The sequence below is a fragment of the Tursiops truncatus genome, chromosome 14 (genome assembly GCF_011762595.2).
Source record: "Tursiops truncatus isolate mTurTru1 chromosome 14, mTurTru1.mat.Y, whole genome shotgun sequence".
NCBI classification, from domain to species: domain Eukaryota; kingdom Metazoa; phylum Chordata; class Mammalia; order Artiodactyla; family Delphinidae; genus Tursiops; species Tursiops truncatus.
In genome coordinates, this window is record NC_047047.1 from 47,489,805 (window position 1) to 47,507,888 (window position 18,084).

Below are 18,084 nucleotides of genomic sequence, written 5' to 3' on the forward strand. Positions count from 1 at the left end.
GGGGTGTGGGTACCTTTTGCAAACACTGACCAGAATTTCATCTCCAACATGTAATTAATAATACAACACACAAGCCTCTGCTCCCCCTTTAATGTGGCAGAAACACGTATTTTTAATAGCAGCTCAAAAATGCAATACCTAAGAATGCATGCATGATTAAAATTTAAGGAGTGAGAAGAACGTATCCTAGTCTTGATATTCTAAAGAAAAGTAGGCGTTTGCAAGTTTCTTTAGTCCCAACAGCTTTTAGTTGATTTGGAGTCAAGGTAGCCAGATACCTACTGAGTTTCTTCTAGAGCTTATTAGTTTTCTCTTCTTGGTGAGGTTTCCTAGATACTTACGGAGCCTCTCACCAACAGGGGTCTGAGGCTGGCTTATACCCTGTGTCTCCAATGGTGAACCCCTCCCAACACCCACAAACACCAATGGGAATGTTCTTTCACCAGCTGCTAAGGAAGTCTTAACAGACGTTTTCCTTCCTTATTTTTTTTTTAACATCTTTATTGGAGTATAATTGCTTTACATTTCCTTCCGTATTGATACTTGATTTCTCAAGTGAGCAAGACAAAATACTCAGAAAATCTGTCAATAATGGAAAATAACAGAAGTTTCTATTTGAATGGGTCTTTGTGATTCGCTAAGAGCATGTCCATATATCCATCTCACTTAACACAACAAGAAGCATTGGACAAGATGTTATTAGCACTTCGTTGTGAGTGTAGGAAATCTGAGCTTTGAATGGCTTGCCCAGGGTTAAAACAACTACTTCAGCAGAGCAAATGTAACCCCAGTTCTGACACATGGCCCCTCCATTGCCCCTTCTGCACTGACTGGGTGCATTCCAAAGCCTGGCAGGGATCATCATGGTCATCATTTTTGCTTGGCAAGAGCTGTTCATTTGTACTGATGGGATCTTTCCCTTTGATTTAAAAGATAAATACATAGGGGAGTTAGGGGACTGGAAAGAGAAAACCCAACAGAATTCTTTCTAGAGAAAAAAAAGCTGTGAGTAAGGTGAAAGAAGACAGAAAAGGGTTTCACTTTCTGTAATTGCAGAATATATTTACAATCCCAGTACTATATTTGTCTAACACATAAAATGTGTGGTGATGGCTGTCTCCCTTCTCAGAGTGGGCCTCTTGTTAACTTCAAAGAGAGCCTGTTTGTACCTACAAATCTAATAGCTTAGCTCACAAAGTAGAATGAAATTCAAAGGAAATGCTGTTTTACAGTCTACACCTCTTTCTTCTCTCTGACTGAAGTGAATGGAGGGCATTTTCTGTCCCTGTTTCGTGGGTGCCCCTGTTTTGCACAGCGGGCTCAGGTGGTAATTGTCAAGGAAAGGGAGAGATTGTGACAGTCGTGTGCTGGCCATGCCAACCACCAAAGCTAAAGCAAAATGTCCTGTTTGTGTAGGGAGAGACCTCAGTAAGCATAAATGAGCTTCCCTAGAAACGCTGAACACTAGGGGGGACACTAAAATGTCTAGAAAAGAGGCAGTTCCTGCTTGATTGAAGTATGTGACATGCACAGACCTCCTCACTGAGGGAACAGAGAGGCAGTACCAGGCAGTGGGCATCTCATTGGACAATTAGGGCGCTGTCTCCTAAGAAGTAAATATTTGCCTATTGTTCCTTAAAAAATTGAAGTGAGGGTGATTGGAGGACATGGTAGAAACCCTCAGAGCTGATTTTTGTTAAAACGTTGAGTGTTTCAGGATTTTGAATATAAGAAAGGCTTTATCCATGATAAAAAGCTAAAACTATGAATTGAAAATAGCGTTTTATATAATATTAAAATGCTAAGTATTGAATTCTGACTGAGTGCATTTGTGTTTAAAAAAATAGCACAATTTAAATTTGAGGTACATTTCCAGATGTATAAAGAGATTCTATACTAATGACTATCCCCCTCTACCTTGTGAAGTTGCTTCCTGTTTACAGACTTAACCAGACCACGCCATAAGGTGAGAGCAAGTTCCTAAAATTAAAACTCGGGACTTCCCTGGTGGTCCAGTGGTTAAGACTTCACCTTCCAATGCAGGGGGTGCGTATCTGACCCCTGGTTGGGGAGCTAAGATCCCACATGCCTCATGGCCAAAAAAACCAAAAAACATGAAACAGAAGCAACATTGTAACAAATTCAGCAAGGACTTTAAAAATGGTCCACATCAAAAACAATTGTTTTTAAACTTAAACATTAAAAGTCAAAGCTGTGAACTCATCAGTTGGATGTGTGATCCAATGACAACAATAACCCCAAGAAGCCACCTTGCCATGTGTGTCCCCAACTCGAGGGAGCCTGAGAAGAGAGCATGGTCCTGGGGTGGACATCTCTCAGCTTCCACAAGCACCGCCTTTTGGTGTGTGGGTCCAGGGGCCTTGGTCAGATAAGGAGTGTTTACTGAGCACTGACGCTGTGCTCAGAGTGGAGAGCACAGGTGCGAAGAGGGCGGCAGGCTTCCTGTAACAAGAAGCTTTCTGTCCCAAGGAGAAGACTGACACCGAGGGAACATTGACAGGACAGAGAACAGGTTTCCCTGGAGACACATCAGGACATTGAAAAGAATGTGGCGTCACCAGGTAGAATATTAGAGGAAGGATTGTTTCAGAGATACCTGAAAGATGAGTAAGCGCGATGAGACATTGTTTCTCCTTCCCACCTGGATGCCGGCCCCTGGAATTAGGGGAGCTTAATGAGACAGGAGACCACAGACAGGAACTCTTCACTCTGAATTTAACAGCAGTCTCCTTTGTATGCTAGTCATGTAGGATTCAGCCACTCTCAATGCAGAAACAATGAGAGGTGACCGAATTTGGACAATGGTTTTATTTTATGTATTTTTTGGCCCTTATTGAATTAAAATTATCAGATTTATTCTACACTCTGTGTAAGGTCACTGTCATAATCTTTAGTTCTCCTCAGAGTGAGGTCAATCTGTTTAACTACATCAGAGTCCTATGATGGGGTTCTTGAGGTGCAAATTTCCGCAACCCCCTCAGACAGACTGAGGCAGGGATCATTTGAGAATGACTGCAGGGAAGGCCAGGTCGTCTGCATTTTTAAAGGGCACTCACTAATCTAGATGCTGCGTTGCAGAGCCCTGAATGAATGCAATGTCTGTGTCGAGGCCAAATTTAACTCACTTTCGAATTTTAGTACAAAATTTGGTTTTATGTTAGAGCTTTACTTTTGTTTTACTAGTCCTGGGCCAAAGTGACATTGGTTGCTTCAGGATCCTTGCTTGTATTTCTCATGTTACCATACCGGAAAAAGACGCTAGAGGGCAGCATAAGGCCGCAAAACCTGCCGTACGGGAGGCGGGAGCGGGGGAAAAAAGCCTCAACAGGCTCCACTGGCGCTGGGAAGTGGACCCTGTTTTCGCCCAACTAAAATTCCACAGTTAGCCTTTAGGATAACGCATGCCTTTGTTTGTGGCTCTGTTTCATTATATAGACAGGAGTTTAGTGTGAAAGTGTGCAAGCTAGGGGCCGCTTATCCCATTCCCCAGCTTGACTCGGAAGAAGGTAGTCAGAAATAGGTTAAGAGCCTAATCTCGCTGAGACGAGGAATTCCACGCAGGTGACCTTGTTGAAATTGCCTTTCGTGACACTGCCGCGTTCTCAGGGGCTTGTGTGTCTCTTCCCGCTGATACAGTTTTGCTTTCATCTTTATTTCCCAGCTGTTTGCGCTGCATCCCCTCTGGCTTTTATGTACAAGCTGCAGCACGCAGTGGAAAGAGCAGCAGAAATTCGCTCTCTGCAATGATTGCCTAGCACAGTTGTACTTACTTTCATTGTGGGACTTCTGAGTCCTGGGCCCTTTAGAGAGAGAAAGCGTTGGTGTAACTCTTCCTGCTGTTCCTTCTCTTGTTCCTGCATTTGACAAAAGTGTACGTTTGTATGTGTATGTATATGGGAAGGAGCTCATATGCATTGATTCCCTACTAAACACTAAATAGATTTAAATGAGCTTATTTTATTTAATCCTTGAAACTACCCAGGGACTTGAATTGAGGTCAGTCTTGCTAAATCGTTAATCTAGCTCAAGAGCAAAGATGGGGGGAAGGATTGTCTTTGGCCCCCATCTTCCTTGGGTCCCCTTCCTTAAGACATTATTAAGTGTATCCTTCAGCAAATTGAGGAAAATTTACTTTGCGAGCAAAAAGTGAAAGATTCCTAGGCACAGAGGATACAGTGCCCTCAGGTGGCCACTTAGCGAAATTACTTAAAAGTGAATAATTCCTTCATAGGCCACATCTAGGTCAGCCCAGGCAGAGCTTTGACCTTTGTTTTCTCTCTCATACCCCAATTCCTTGGCCCTACGGGTTTTGAGCGAGCTCTCCCTCTGTCCTACCATCTTGTCTCTTCCCTTCTTACCACCATGACTAGTGTGTGCTTGTTAACCTTCCTTGTATCCCTCCTTAAATCTTACCTTGAAAGCAAACACCTGCTGTTGTTTATCCTGCTTCCAAGCCACTAAGAGCTCCCCTAAGCAGAGACAACTGGACTAGGGCTGTCATTTCAAATAGACTCAATCTCTAAGCAGAGATTTGAGGATGAATAGCATTCTTGCTCTTTTCATCTTGATCTCACATCAGCCTCTGTTACTCAGCTACCTACCCTCTCCAGTCCTGAATAGACCACATATCCCACCTTTTTCTACCCTTCAGTGTTTTAGACAAATCATTGCTGCAATAAATCAGTGATCCAGATTCTATTCCAAAACCCTGATCATGTTTAAATATACCCAAGCTTTGCGTACTCAGCCATGTAACATCTGATAGCCTGCTTGCCTTGCCCAGATAATTTACTCAAATACGAAACTTTCAGAGAAGAGCCCGACTTTGAGCTTAGCCTTAAAGCAGGAGATGGCATTGAACATGTTGTCTGTCCTGTTGGTTAGGCTATCTTTGTTAGATTTTTTTTTCTTTCTTTTTTTTTTTCGGTGTGTAAGGGAAAGAGATTTACTCACATTACTTCAGTTAATGGGAGATTATTTTAAGGATCCATTAGGAAGTAAGAGAGACAAGACATCCTTTCAGCTGCTGAACAACGAGACCACACAGAGAATAAAAACTTTGTTCTAATAGTCATACTGGGATCTCAAGAGCAGCCCTTCTACATGTTCCCTTGGATACAAATGCCCACTGCTCCCTAATTCAGGGCTGCACCACCGACCTCTCTCTGCTGTGTCTGCTCCCACTTAGATCATTCTTTCTCTCCTCTCAGAGACCGCTTCCTGGTCTCTCCTACTCTTGGCTTCTGCCTCATGGCTTCTACCTATTGCTTTTACTCCTGTGTGCGTTTCCACTTCTGTCCATTCTCCTCTTCCTCTCACTTTCAGATTCCCCCAAAAACATGCTCTAACATGGTGAGTGGACTTGTCTAGAACACAACTGCATGGGCTTTTGCCCTGCTGCTTGTGGTCAGGCTCACTTCCTCAGACCGAGTAGCTGTAAACCCAGAGGTAGATTTGCATGGCCTAAAACAGGAACTTAAAAGATGGTCTCTGGGAAGGAGGCTGTGGGCTTGGAAGGCTCTCGTAGCTTCCCAGAAGGAAGCAAGGTGATTTGCTTATTCAGAAGGGCCCTAAGGATCACGGCAGAAGGTGAAGAGGAGGGAATTAAGGGTTTTTTAAGCAGGTGAGTGGAGTTTATGGTGCACTTGAGAATCATTCCTTTGGCTTCGGTGCAGAGGATGGGCTGAGGAAAGAGATTGCTCTGGAGGCAATTGTCATGGTACAGAACAGAGACAATCGGGCTCTGAGTACATAAAAGTAAGACTTGACATTTTTGTTACTCCGTTTCCCACATAAAAATTGAAAGACAATTAGAGATACGAAACTATTGTTTTTCTCCTGACGTCTCAATTGAATTCCCAGGCTTTGCAGAAATAAGCCTCAGTCTCCTCTGTTTACTATAATGCCTTTGTCACTTTGTTTTAATACTACTCCCTCCTGCCCCCCGCGCCGTTGAGACATCCTTTGCCTCCCAGGCCCAGCTGCCTCGGACCTGCTGTCTAATGTTTGGCTTGGAAGTTCTTCCTTCTCCTTCCGTATAACCCTTGGACCAGCTTCCACGACTGCCACAGAGTTCTTCTTTATTCCCTACCAGTGAACTCTGTTTTCTTTCTTTTTTAAAAAATTCCTTCACTCATTGTACTTGTTCTGGAATCTCTTCTACATTGGGTAGAGTTTTACTATGCACAGTTTTTTTCAACTCCCACCAATTCTATTATTTAAAATTTCTCTTCCCACTCTTAGGATCCTGGGAACTTAGAGCTTGGAGGGATCTTGGAGACACTTTGATCTGAGCCTTTCCTTATACACATGAGAGACATGTGCTCAGGAGACTGTGCACAGCCAGCCAGATAGTCAGTGTTCTAGATCTGGCTGGTCTTCTGATGCCCAGTTTAACACTTTTCACAGTAGACCAGGGACAGCAAGTTGCATTGCTCAGATTCACCTCAGTTTTCTGCTACTGACAGCCTGGAACACATGCTGAAAAGAAATGAGGCCTTCTGTGGACTCACTGAAGAAGCCAGTTCGTATGGTCCACCATGAGCTCAAGATGGAACATGGTAGCACATGGGTCACCCGTTAGCTTTTTTTTTTTTTTTTTTTTTTTTTTTTTTTGCGGGCCTCTCACTGTCGTGGCCTCTCCCGTTGCGGAGCACAGGCTCCGGACGCGCAGGCTCAGCGGCCATGGCCCACGGGCCCAGCCGCTCCGCGGCATGTGGGATCCTCCCGGACTGGGGCACGAACCCGCATCCCCTGCATCGGCAGGCGGACTCTCAACCACTGCCATATAGCATTATACTTAAGTTTCAGGCTTGGGGTCAGACAGACTTGGGTGAAGCGTCTCTACCATTTATTTCTGTGTGTCCTTAGGCAAGGTCCACCATATCGTCTTCATCATCATCCGCTTTTCACTCAGCATTTGCTAAGAGACTTACATATATTATCCCCTTGTTCTTCGTGGCTAACTGATGAGGTTGCTGTACTTAGCCCCACGTTACAGATGATGAAGCTAAGGTGAGGCTTAGGAAGGTTAAACATGTCACCTAAACAGTAATGATAATAAAATCAAATGGTAATAATAATAATTTTAACCATTTCTGAGGGCTGATCACATCCCATGCGCTCATAAATATTTTACTCATAAGATCTCATTTAATTCTCACAACTGTGCACAGGCTCAACCAGTGTATTCTTTAAAGCTCAGGTGTTTATAAGGAGGGTGGACTTGTAGGGCCCACCTGGGTGTGACAGGGTCCGGCAATATTTAGGCCACTTTCCCATAACTGCCCTGGCACAGGACAGCCCAGCTGGCATTCCCGGGTTTCTTAGAGGTTGGTTATTAGCATTCCTAGCCACGCTGTACTAGGTTCTGTCCCCACCTCCACCCCCCACTCCCCGCCCTGCTCCCCCTCAACACAAACACTGTTTGGATCTCCCACCACTGGTTTCACCTTGCAGTTCAGGGACTGTAAAGAGACTTCTTTAAGGTCCTGTACTAATGTACTGTATCTATAACCCAGCAATTCTGTATCCCTCAACCTCAAGAAACATAAAACAAGTTCTGCAGGAGACCTGAGAGCCTTCCCACTAGGCTTGGGGCTAGAATGTAGTCCTCCTTTATCGGGCAGTAGTGCAAATTTATCCCACCGTAGGGCTTACCTCAGAAAATGTTCTTGGGCATCTTTCTTTCCAGTTTTGAACCCCTTTGATGTTCTTGATATAACTGAGGGTTTCAAGGACTGAGAACCAGTATTTTATCATCTCCTTTGTAAATTTTGCATCTTAGTATCTGCCTCAGACTCACATTGTCATATATCTATTATGTTGACACTTCAGTCAGAACTTCAATTTTGATGCTGTATTTTACAAGTATGATCTCTTAATCTTTACAACAATTAGATGAGTGAGACATTAGTGCTTCCATATTACAGATGAGAAAATGGAGACATAGACTAAGTGAATTGCCCAGAAATAGAATTTGAACCCAGATCCATAGAAATATTTAAATACTACTATATATATATTTCCCAACGTATTAGAAGGGATTCCTTCTGGATATCTAGAGTGAAAGATAGTACTTATATTAATTTTAGGGAAAAATGTCATGTAATAAAAGAAATTATTTCCTCCTTTGTATAAAACATAGTTCTTCAAACTTCTACATTCCTACCTGTGTAATGCTGCAAATGTCACTTCTGGTAATTACAAAATAACTGGGTATTTCTCCTTTCGCTTTCCACTTGCTCTCCCCATCCATTTGCCTTGTATAGAACCTGTATATTGGTTCTGTTTCCTCAGCCCCTAAAGTCTTCGTCAAACACAACAGCCAACAATTTTAATTGCTGTGTGTCCTTAATATGTATTCTATAGAACATTTGCATTTATAGATGCTTAAAGCAGGCCCAGGCAAATATAGTCCTTGGTTGGATGATTGGAGATTGGCCTATCAATCCATCATCAGCTTGTTCCAGTAGGTTATTTGCTAGTCCGTTCAACTGTTAAGCCCTCCATTTTCCTAGCCTTTAGGGAAAGTTCCCCACACCTTCTCGACCCACTTTTTGATTACTGCTGTTAACTATTTGCATTTCTCCTTAAGAATAATTTAAGTATTGGAAGAACAAAGTATTTGGAGACATGCCCTAGGGAATTTTATATACTATTCCAGTGGGATTTGATGACCTGATTGAGACTCTTCCATCCTTTAAGCACAGAAGCAATTTGTTCTTTGAAAAAAATACAGAAGAGTTCAGGTACTTAAGAAAAATGTGAGTTTTATTTGACTCTCTCAAGCTCATCATATTTTAAGAAGCTGTTTGGCAATGTCTGTAAAGCTTTTTTGTGCGCTTTGTATCACTTTGTCCTTTCAGGCTCTCCAGAAAACCCTGGTGGCTTTCCCCTCTTTTCTTCTGTATATCTAAGTGGAGAGCAGGTGACATTTTTGACCTGCATTAAACAGGCCATTATGATGGAGAAGAGCTGTTCTTTTATACTTTTTGTACACCACTAGATCTTCCCCACCCAAAATAAATGTACATTTATTTTGAAATAGGAAAAGAAAATTTCTTTGAAATAAGAAAAGTTATTTTGAAAAAGAAAGCCAAGTTGTTATACTGAGCTCCTCAAAATTTCAGGAACGATAACAGGTTTGAATAGGTCCTCTTACAGGTCCCCTAGTTATAAGTCTCTATTAATTTACAGAACAGTCATTTCTAAACGCCTCTACCCATTCTATGCCTGTCACTGAGAAGGTTTTTAGTAAAACTAGGAGGCAGTGTAGTACAGTGGGAAAAGAGATCACCTGGAACTGGAGGCTGGGGTGCCAGTGTTATTCTCCTGGGACTGGTTGCATTACCTTGGGCAGGTCACTTACCTTTCCAGAAGGGTAATTTGCTCACCTGTCAGGTAGGGATAATAACAACTTCCTGCCTGTTGTGAAGAGTTGGTATGAGAATCAAATGGAACGAGAGATGGCAAAGCACCATTTAAACTGAGGTGCTGTGCACATGTCAGGTGGAACAGTATTTGTGAGGTAGGGAAGCTCTGCAGACCGTATGCAGTCCCAGAGAACAACACCCAGAGAGTGGAAAACGAAATGTGAAATGGTGACAGGACGGATGCTGCTAAAGTATGTCTACAGTATCTAAACTGGCTGTCACTTGGGTGGGGAAGATGGAAAAGTAATGAAAATATTTGAACCCTGTTTTTACCAAAAGGTAAATTTACCAAGCATGAGACAAAGTTAGCTTGGCATGAACTGATATGCCCGAACTCACACCCCAACTGCCACAGTGTCACTGACCTAGTGTGGTTATAAAGAGGATGGATTACCACACACCCCTCCGTAGCAATTTCACCTTATTATTTCCCACCAGCTTTGCCTTACAGTCTGTTGGCCAAACACACAACATCTGTCTTCATGCTAAGTTTTACAATCATACTTTTCAAAAATTCTCCTTCTTTGGGCAATTTTATTTCAAAAATATCAGCTAGAAACAGAAATTTCAGAATGTTGAAAGCATTTTCTGTCCTGTCCATAACTATAATGTCAATATTAACTCTTAAAGCCTTACTACAGGGAAACGTTAAGGTCTGAACTCCAGTTTTCTTGGTGCCCGCCCACCTGTTCACACACAGGTATTAGGCTGGGTTACAGATGAATGCAGATGTCTTACTTATCTCTCTGTGGGAGGCAACTGAAAAGTGGCTTCCATATCTAAAAATCAAATTTGGAAGTCATAAGAGTTCTACCGACTCATTGGAATTTAGATACCTCGCGTTTATGACTATAGAAGCAAATTGGCTTTATTTTCATGAGATTACTCAGTGAGCGTGCAGATACGTCCCACATCATCCTGGGAATCTGTGTTATTTGGCTTGGACTCTGTGAACATTTATTACCATTACTTTTCTCCACTGGCCGAGTTACTCCAAAACATTCCTGTATTTTGTAGCAGTGGAGCTGTACAAATTGGCCACTCACCACCTGGATTATACAGTGTGTAAACTAGTGCAGATTAAGTGAAAATTATCATGGATTCAGGAGACCTGGGCTTGGAACATTTTTCTGGTGTTGTAGCACTGACCCATAGTGTCTTTGTCTGGGACACGTGTCCATGCTAACCTTTATTCTTTCTGTAGCTCATCGGGTGCAAACCCAATGACAATACCTACGTGCAAGTGCCCAGTAAAGTTAAGGGCACTGCACCAATGTCAGTTATTGTTACAATGATAAAGTCAGAGCTGTCTTTTCTGGTTCTGGCCATGGCAAAGCTTGCACTGCTCATGAAGGGCTCGAAGCAGTGACGAGGCTCTCTCACTCGGTCCGGGCCCTGTACATTTAAATTCAGTTGTGTCAGTGATTTTTGTGAAATTCAGTGCCTTTGTAGTGAAAACAACATGCAAACTGTTGGATATGGGAGCCTGCTGTGGAATCAGGGATACCTGTGGCTGGCAAGGACCTGTGAGCTAGAAGCAGGAGACCAGAGGGAATCTAATACCAGGAATCCTGGAGTGGCAGTCCACAGGCTAGATGGAGAGAGACATCTGCAAACCCACAGGAAGTGCACGTAGGGATTAACGGATGTACCAGGGCAAAGCATCAGGGGTCCACGCAGTTAGCTTGGCTCTGTTCTATGACCACAAACAATAAATCCCCACCTCTCTGTAATGATAACAGTGTAACAAAGTAGAAGCATCTGGAGAAATAGTGTAAAGTGTCCATAGTGGGGAGTGTGCCTAGGGAGGCCACATGAGTTACGTTATATTTGTATATGGGGCAACACAGAGAATGACAGAATGGCCAGAGATAGACTGAGGCAGAGGTACAGGATAGGCTGAAATGTAATTTCCCACAAAGATTTTGGCATTTATTTTAACTGCTGAAGAGACTCATGAATAGGTTCTCATCACCACACATTGATACCCTAAACTATTTCTGTACCTCTATCTTTGTCTGCCTCTCTCTGCAAATGAATTCAACACATGTTGGTTAAAATTGTTCCTGAATTACACTGTCAGAATGGAAAAAAATGTCACTGCATTGAACCCTCTTAATGAGCTGGGTGGCTTCAAGAAAGCGGTCAGTAGAAGAAAAATTCCCCACAATTAACTTCATTCATTATTTCTCAGGTGTAGGGAACCAGGGAACCTTCACTATGTCCTTATTGTTCAAATGATTATTTATTGAATGAAAACTGCTAATTCATCTATTCATTCAATGAGTCAGCAAATAATGAGTGAGTGCTAAGTAAAAATGAGACTAAAAAGGTGCTTCGCTTATGATGCTTTCTTCAAGGAATTTATAAAATAATGGGAAGGCAAGATATCCACACAGAGAACTGGGAAGGAAATGCTAATTGTCAGAAAAGAGGTTCAAAATATTACGGGGATTCAAAGATCATACTTGCGTATGACTGAGAAAACACATTAACAAGGTGGAATTTGAGTTGAGACCCCGAAATTGCATCAGGCTTTCCAATGGAACATTGGAAGGGGAAAGACACTGATGATGGAAGTAATGTACTGTGAAAAGTGATGGAACAGTAACAGTGCAGTATTGGAGAAATGGTGAAAAATACTGTTTGACTAAAGATTAAAATATAGGTAGAGGATTGATGTTAGCCTAATTCTCTCCCTGGCAAAAATTGTTGGGGAGACATTGTTCAAAGTTTAGAAGAAGTTACTGAGGGAGGATGTCTCAAAATCTTGACCACCCTGAGCCTCACACTTTATTTAGAAACCAGCGGGATGTATTAAAGAAATCAGAACACAGTATGGGCACGATGGATATGGTATTAATGAGGAGGATGGATAGAGGCAGGGACACCAGGTAATGGGTTACTGCATAAAAGGTGTACGTGGGGAAAGGAAGATAAGAACTGGAAAAGGAAAGGAAAATGGAGGCACAGACGTCAGAAGTATTGGCCAAGTTGAGTCATCCACATCAAAGTTCTCAGCAATAATTTGAATGTAAGGTATAAGAAATAGAATGGAGTTAAAAAATGATATTGAAATTAATTTCAGTTTGGGTAATAGGGAGACTAGAAATGTGATTGCTATAAAACAGGGAAGTCTAGAAGTAATTTCCCAGTGTGGGGAGGGGGGAAAGATGATGGTTTGTTTTTAGGCTGAACTTAGAAAACCAGGATAGGACTAAAGATAAGGATTTGCAGGTATTTCCTAGAAGTAAGAACAGGTTATTCTAGGATTAAACCCTTTATGCACCAAGGAAGACTAAGGTGTAGAGAATTTAGACAGTATCTAATAAATCAAACTGATGACCACTGAATTTCTAAAATTAACCTGATTTTTCATAGAGATCTATGGAGGGCACAGGTCTAGCGTTTCAGAGCAAAACATCCACCTGAATTGCCAACTTTGACTTCAATAATGACTACTTGGTGTGCCCTGAACTTAGATGTGGTTTCGGATAGTGTTTGTTGTTCAATCCAGACTGATCATTGTTATGAACGTATTCATTTATCTACTCGTAGGTTCAAATGTGTTAGAGAAATATTAACAATTTCCCATGCTTTTGCTTCTAGTAATGTAACATCACTTATTTAAGCAATCACAGGAAATAGTAACATTGGCTTTCTACCCAGAAAAAACATGAAGTAAATACGTTTGTGCTTGTTCTCCAGGGACTAGAGATGATTTTTCTTCTGTCTAACAGGGCACACCTGTTATAAAAAGAGGATTACATTTAATTTGCCTCCCAAAGAAAGCCTGCATTAACTTATATGGTCAAGATCCAACCTGCCGATGTTCATTTGTGGATGTGTGACAAAAGATTAAAATTAAAGATAAAGATACAAATCGAGGCGGAGGCAGATTTTGATTGTTCTCTGATGTAAGGAAGGGCATCTTTCCTGCAGAATAACTCTGAGAAACTAGCCCAGCCTGATTGTACTTTTTCTACCAGCCAATCACAACAAGAATTGAGAGGAATGTTAGCGAAGTCTCCCAATTTGCTGTCCAAAGTCAAATCCTCTGAGCAGAGCCTCCAGAATTGTACTTTCTCCAGTCTGGCCAGTAGGAAAGTCAGACAGTGTGTATTGCTCCAGCTTTTTTTTTTTTTTTTTTTTTTCAAATGCCTCTTATAAGAGATTGTGGGAGCCTCCTTAAGTTTCCCTAGAGTTTTAGCTATCCAAATCTACAAAGCAGTTGTCCTTTTTATATATGCTCTTTTTAATTAAAATGAAACTGAGATGTTTAAGAGGCACTAAAAATACATATGGATAAACAGGAAAGCTGAGTCAAAGAACTAATTATACCTTGACGCTGGCATTCTGCTGCTGTAGAGCTCAGAGTCCTTGCTCTAACTGCCTTATGCTCCCTGTTTTAAGAGAAGAGAAAACCTCCTACACCACTTCATTTTTCTGCTTTTGGTTGATGGCTCCCAAGCCAGGCCTTCCAGCCCCAGCATCCCTAAGCCCCCAGTTCATATCATCTCTGTAGGGCACTCCTACTCAAATTACACGTTTAATGTTAAATGCAGTTTCATCTCTTCTCTCCAAATTACTACTGTTTATTATTACTGTTAATTATTATTATTATTACTGTTAATTATTACTGTTTCAAATTCCCTCATCTCCTAGCCTGCATGGCTTTTATTTTTGGACTTCTCATTGCCTTTAAAAAAAAAACAAAAAACAGCAGTCACAAATTCTATCATGTTACTCAAGGCTTTCCTTTGACTTTTTTTATCCAACATTATTTACCATGGCCCCTTTGATAATTCTTCTTTTCCAGCCCATCCCAGCCTTTTGTGCTCTTTTTTGAATGCTGTATTAATTTTGTCTTCTTGGTACATTTGTGCTGTTCCCCATGTTTGGCATCTTCATTTATGTCATTACAAAGTAATGTATCCTATACTGTCTTTTGGTCTAAACTCGTTCATGATACTTCAGCTTACAACTGATGTCCATAAAATCCTTTTATTTCTCTGATTTTATAAGGCGCATTTAGCCTGAACCTTACAACCAGTCCCTCGGGCTTCACAGAATTCTTGTGTCTCAGTCTGTTTATATCAAAATAGAAGATATTTATCAAGCGATTGTTCTATTTATGTTACCAGATTCAATGCTGCTGGGATTCAAACTGAGTATGTCAAAGAAAGCTCTCGAGCTGCTTATTGTATAGTGCAGGGCACACTTCAAGTACACAAATGCGTCTAAAGTAAGTCAAAGAAAATAAGACTTGTACGTTTGACATCTTGTCGCTCTAATTACACTAGAAACACGGGGACAACCTGTACTTCTCATTCTTTTGTAGCCAATTATAACTAAGAAGCTTGTGTGCTATTCCCTACTCATTACTGCCCAACTACTGGGAAATGGATACTTGTGATATCATCTCAGATCATTCCACAGATGACATTCTTGAGAGGGGGGCCATTACACACACACACACACACACACACACACACACACACACTCCACACTAGTGACAAAGATAAGGGTTTCTTGATTTTTTTTTTTAAAAGCCCACTCCCCAAATGTTTGAGATTATCTGGCTCTGTACATGTTCTTTGCACCTTCTTCTGCCACGGCTCCATCATTTCCTTGTCAGTTGCATACATGGCCTACTTAAATAATATGAATAAAAGTCAACCACTCATAGCTTGAAGGAAGGCTTCAAGTCCATAGGAAACTGACTGTTACTGGATGTCCATCCTGGCTCTCGTTCATACACTGGGTCATTAAAAAGCCTAGCTTCCTTGCCATGCACAGGATTTTGCCTGCAAGATCCCATTAGTGCTAATGGGTCATTTTCCTTCCATCATCCCACGGATGAAAAGGAGAAGGTGCATCTTTGATGAAGTGCTAATGTTACACAGGGCTCAGGCCACTTAAATGTTTCCTTTGTTCTCTTCCTATGGCAATCCTGTGGGAGACTTAAGACCACTCTCTGCTATATGAAGAGTTTATAAAGACGGTATTAAGTTGTGGTGCTAAGTGCAGCAGCTTCAGTAATGAAAATAAGAATGAGTCCCTTGCTTATAAAGCCAAACTCATCCACCTTGGTACGTCTGAGGCTTATATCCTGCACGGCTTGAATCAATATTTTCTGCTCTTTAACAACACAAGGGAAAGATTACTACTTTTCCTCAATAAGCTTTAAAAACTGATTTGGGCAAGTAAGTGTGCTGATAGGAAAAAAAGTAGGAAGTAGCAGGAAATGGGGAAAGGAAGTAAGTGCATGTTAGGATTAGCTCTCTCCCTATGTGCTGCCTTACCATTCTTCTTTCTTTTCTGATTCTTATCTACTGTGACTTCAATCCATCCGTTGACTGACAATATTTATTGATTGCCTACTGTGCTTGTAGTCCAGTACTAGGCACTGTGGGAGAATCTAAGACAAAGACACAATCTCTATCCTCCAGGAGGTTACAATCAGAAGGAGGAAGATTGGTTGTCACATATATAGCATACCATACGTAACTTTGAGTACCAAGTTCTACATCTGAAAAACCCGAAGCAGGGACGAGAATTCTTAATTCGACTCCCACTGTTCTCTGATACTACAGTCATTAGGCCCAGAGGAAAGTTGACATTTCCTAACAAATTTAGTTCAGCAAATGAATGCAGGGAGCACTTCCTTGCATTGCTATTTGATATGTAATAGCATAAAGTTCAGCCCACAATCTCAGACGAGCAAGAAAGGTCACTTTCTCTACTTTCCTATAACTCACCTTGGTTTCTGTTTTGAGGTCTGATTCTTTGTTAGTGAAACTGTAATCTCAGGCAATTTCAGTTCCCTTATTTCCTTGGGATTATGTCTAGATGATTTGGGGGTGGGGGGCTTCCATTGTACCAGTATCTGGGGAGGTAGAGAGATTGCACAGGAGTTGGTCTCAAATATTCTATATTAATTGCTTAGGTGCCCGCTGAATTGCTACCCAGCATCTTCTTTCTTGTGTGCATGACCTCCTCAGGCCAGGTTTTTTCTGCTTGCTCCTGTCCTGCTCTGGGAATTGTTCTGTTGCTGCCACACCACAAGGGGATATGAAAAGTTCTGTCAGGCTAAGAAAGCTCCCAGCATGTCTGAATCTACTATGCATCTATTTCTTCTCAAGGATATCACTGCTGCCTCTGGGTTCTCTTGAGGAAATGCACACAGATCAATATTACTTTCCTCAACCTACATGAGGTTTTGGCATCCACCAGGGCTCAGGCCTCAAGTCAGATCACTATGTCCTCTACTGGGCAACGACTATATTCAAACTTCTTCTCCTCCAACTTTCTCTCCTGCTTGCCCACATGAGGGGCAGGAAAGCTTTACTCTTCTCATGTAATTGCCTGTATATTCTGTCTATTTCACTCCTCTAAGAGTCTTGAATTTTAAGGATCAAATACATAAAGATAACTTTATATCTTTGGTCTCTGAGGCAAATAAAACACAATCACTTGAAATTTAAGTGAGAGAAAAGACTAAGGAGAGAAAGGAAATATGGAAGGGAAAAATCAAATGTTTCAAAAATAGTATCCTATTTCAGATCAAAAACATGCTTTCCTTTAATATTAAGAATGATGGTTAATAGTCAATAGATGTTTCCTTTTATTTAAAAGGTGAGGGAAGTAGGCATATCCAGTACCTTCAGTACAAACTGTGCAGGATCAGTGGCATCCTAGTGTAATACTTAGAGCTCTAGTTAGTAGGTCAGGGACCTAAGTTCTCAGTTTTGTTTTTTGTTGTTTTGTTTTGTTTCTTTTTTTGCGGTACGCGGGCCTCTCACTGTTGTGGCCTCTCCCGTTGCGGAGCACAGGCTCCGGACGCGCAGGCTCAGTGGCCATGGCTCACGGGCCCAGCCGCTCTGCGGCATGTGGGATCTTCCCAGACCGGGTCACGAACCTGTGTCCCCTGCATCGGCAGGCGGACACTCAACCACTGCACCACCAGGAAGCCCAGTTCTCAGTTTTTATGGCTAAATGACTTTAAGCAAGCTCAGTTTTCTCATCAGTACAATCAGCAGTGTTCTGTGTGTTGCTTGATTTTTACCCTACTTACCAGGTTAGCCTATTACTGTTTTATGGGTGGTGGCAGAAGACACAAGCTTTCTGGGTCAGACACCAAGCACTTTATTACTCATGATTTAACAAACAGTGTGAGCATCAGCATGTGTATCAGTTCTCCTTCCTCCCAAGTCCCATGAAAACAATACAAAGGGGCCCAGAGAACATTAGGAATATAGGAGTTTTGTGTTACAGTGGGAGAAGGTATCAGGTAACATGAAAGTTAAATAAAATGGTTAACGTGAGAGCGAAAATCCAAATGACAATGCAAAGTCAGAGGAGTAAGTAGCTAAATAGAATGTTACCAGGACTTGTAAACAGGAGTAGGATATTATGGAAATTTGGGGTCACCCTCCTTATGTTCTGCATTGATTGTTTACTAGAGTCAGTTAATTACATCTACTCAGTGCTATACAGATATGATGAATAATCTTTAATAGAAAAGAAACAGAATCAAACTTGGATTGCAGTCTTTTTTTAAGTAGTTGTCCATAAAGTTGGGAAATCTTAAACGTAGAGACATGAAGATGACAAGCAGAGCAAAGTG

General features: G+C 41.6%; 1 protein-coding gene across 1 annotated transcript in view; it reads left to right on the forward strand.

Moving 5' to 3' along the window:
• NRXN1 (neurexin 1) overlaps positions 1-18,084 on the forward strand; it is a 689,266-nt gene that overhangs the window by 119,257 nt on the left and 551,925 nt on the right. The window lies entirely within an intron of this gene.